This window comes from Pinus tabuliformis, chromosome 3_2, assembly GCF_031772625.1.
Source record: "Pinus tabuliformis cultivar Carrire ecotype Pingquan chromosome 3_2, CPIR1, whole genome shotgun sequence".
Lineage (NCBI taxonomy): Eukaryota > Viridiplantae > Streptophyta > Pinopsida > Pinales > Pinaceae > Pinus > Pinus tabuliformis.
The window spans coordinates 244,681,411-244,685,160 of record NC_142302.1 but is presented as its reverse complement, the minus strand read 5'-3'; positions in this window follow the sequence as shown (position 1 = coordinate 244,685,160).

Here is a 3,750-nt window from a genome sequence, read left to right as displayed (position 1 = left end):
CAACTGTTTTGCTTTGAACTGTAGTGTATAGCCAAATTCTTATCATATCTTGGTCCTTGGCTTCATACAAAGTTGTATGTCTCCATTTCTCTCCAAATTACTCATTTTCCTTTGAAATTTTGGCCTTAGATTTCTTTTTGCAACGATTGCACCACTTGATTGGTGGCTTCACTTTGCAATCTCTCCATTTTTTACAAATTAGGACTATATTCATTATAATCATTCCATTTTTTTGGTATATTTGGAATGTTTTTGCAATGATCTCTCACATCTTTGTAGATCTAGCTTCTTGGGCATTCTTTGTTGCTAAGAGCTTAAATTTCCTCAGAGAAGTTTCTTTGGTAGTGAGGGTTTGTATCTTTGGCTTCTTCACCTGGGGTTTTAAGACCTAGTTTGTTGGGATTATCTTTACTTCCCTCCTTTGCATTAGGCTCTTAGTTTCTAAGATTTACCATCCTATCTTCAAAGGTTGTCTCCCTTCCTGATTTTCTTGGTACTAACTACCTTGTTTCGAAGAGAAAGTGATTAACATTCTTAAGGGAGAGAATCCATGACAGAATGTCAATGGTGTTAGTAGGAAACCAACTGATCCCAAATATTTAGCTATATGGGAGGAATGTTGTAAATAGGAAAGAGGTCTCATTGGGCGAGTTGTCTTACATAGTATACAAGTACATATAATAGTTGAACATAACATAGTTGAGGTGTGGAAAACTTTAGTTTCTGTGTATGACTAGACTGAATATGGTTTTACCTATTCTTTAGAGAAGAAGGATGTTGATCCACTTCATCAAGAAGTAATTTCCTTGTAGTATATTGTGGCTTAGTTTTAGATAGAGGAAAAAGGATTGAAAACTTAGAATCAAGCTTTGAGGGAATATCATGGCTCCTTATTGATGCAATTGACCAAGAGGATGAGAATATCTAATGCATGCAGTACTGCAAATAGAACCTTGAGTTGGTAGTAAATCAATTTCAAAATGTAGAGAAGAAGACTAATGATGTTGAGTGGTTAGACTCATCTATTGATGATAATTCTTGTATTACAATTGATTATAATACAGATCGGGTTGATTTTTTTGTTTTATTGCATGGTTTACTAGCTAGTGATCATGTTGTTTCTCTTAGTTTGAAAAGCACACTATGGGTATTAGGTCTCCATTTTTGAGCAATATGGTTTATACTGGAAGTGGAATTGGGAATAATGGATAGGGAATTACTAATCCTATTTCCCTTGAGATAAGACATTTAGAGTAGGTCTTGGATATAATTCTACTACGCTTTCCCCACTGCCTACATATGGTCCTATTGAATCCTAGATGGTGTTGTTACAGGAGCAATTCAAACTGGGTTACTAGAAGAGCTACCCTCTATTGATTGTGTTGATTAGACTAATGAGATCATCATCAATGTCATTGCAGATGATAGTTTTTCTGATTTACATGGTTATTTTACCCTTATTAGTGAATCATATCTTGAGCCTGCATCTATCTCATATCCTCATCCTCATAATAATCAAAGGAATTTACCTAGGAATCAAAATTCTTGGAAACATGACAATTATATTGTCAAATATTTGTAGCAAAGATGTAAAAGGTAGAATCATGGACCAATGCTGACTATTAAGGTAGATCATGTTGGATTTGAGGAATGGACATTGAGCAAGTTTCGTAGTTTCTTGAGGAATTTATACCATTGTGTGTCATCCATTGTACTACCATATAATTATTTTCTTACTCATTTTTTATTACCTTGGATGTAGTTGACCGAGGCTCAACTAGAAATGTTGGTTAACTGGAGTCTATACTGAGACTTTCTAAGAGCAACTAAATTATCATCGATTGATTTGTTGAGAGATATAGTTGCGTATTAACATGTATGTCAGTACCTATCCAAGGATTGACAAAAAATGTATTTCTAAACATAAAGCTTTTGTTGTTGCTAAGTTTGTGTTTCTTGGACAATGACCTAGCAACTTGTTGGATGACTACTTTCATCACTTGTGCTTATTCAACGATCATGGTGATAATGTTAAAAATTCTTCAGGATTGTTTCTTGTTGCTAGTGATAGTGCTTAGAATTATTAAGGAGTGTTGCTTGTTGTTGGTGACAGTATGCAAGCTTCCCTAGAAGTGTTGCTTTCTTACTAGTGATACTATTCATACTTCTTTAGAATTATTGTTGTATTGTAGTTGATTATTCTTTAGAATCACAACAACTTAGGGGCAAGGACGTGCTATGCAATTTATTTTCATCCAAGCTACGTTTTAGAGGGGTGTTGGAACCAAACATTCTTAAATAGCTAAAAAAGTAATGTGGCTCCAACTAGTTCAAAATTCTTTCACTTAGCTAAGTTGTGGCAATCAGGGTGCTTTCTTATAATTAAGCATATCACTTCAAGACCAAGCACATTGAAAATTGATACTCATTTAAGATATGGAAACTAATGGTGTTTTTTGTTTCCAATACCAAACACATTTATCTCGAAACTCATTCAAGATCTGGTAGTTGATGGTGTTTTTTGTCTCAAGTATTATCCTACTAAACTATAAGCTATGAACATCTTCACTGCATCCATCATTTCAACAAAGTTTCTCTAAATTTGCACCTTGTTGATAATGTAGGAAGTTCTCATCAAGGGGGGGTGTTAGAATATGGATGTACTAATGATTTCCTAGTGGTATTTTAACCAAATTGTTCTTCAATAACTCATAATATTGTAAAAAGGTTTTATCCCACATGTGTTATAGGAATTTCTCTCCTTTCACTCTCTCATATATAATTAAGGTGAAGGAGGCTCTATTGAGTGTGCAAGGGTGAAAATGTAATGAGCACCAATGCTTATGTGAGGGTGTAGCATTGTATGATTGGGAGTTTCCCTAGAGAATAAAGGTTTTTCTTCCGTAAATATTTCTCCACACTGGGGTTTTACCACATAATCTCCATGTCTCCCTCCTTTTGTCTTGCATTATTTATTTACTATTTTTTTTTTTAAATTATTTTATAGGATATTAGACCATGCATATAAATTATATTTTAATGCATATTTATTTCTCCAATCTTTAGAAATCACACTACAGGTATTGGGCCCCAATTTTTAAACAAGATAGGATATACTAGAGGTGGAATTGGGAAGTATGGTCAGGGAATTACTAATCTTATTTCTCCTAAGATACAAACATCTAGAGCATGTCTTGGATATGATGATACTAGTCCCGCCTCACTTCCTACATCCAATCCAATTGAATTCCTAGAAGGTCTTATTTGTTGCAAGAGAAATTCAAATTGGGTTGTTGGAAGTTGGGTAAACCAATGAGATGATTGAAAATATCGTTACATATGACATTGTTGTTGATATATATGGTTAGTATACTCCTATTATTGAATCTGAACCTAAGCCTGTATTTATGACATATCATCATCCTCATAAGAATCAAAAGAATTTGTCTAGGAATCAAATTCTTCGAAACATAGTAGCAATGCTTTCATATCTTTGTAGTGAATATGTGAAATAAAAAACCATGGACTAGTGCCAACTATCTAGGTTTACTATGGTTGGAGTTATGAATGGTCATGGAATACATTTCATTGATGCTTGAGGACTTCATAACATTATTTATCATCCATTTTCCTATCATAGAGTTATCCTCTTAATTATATTTGATTACATTGGATGTGGTCAAGACTTGATTGGAAATGTTGATCGATCAGAGTCTCATTGGGTACTTTTTGAGACCGTTTGGATTACAT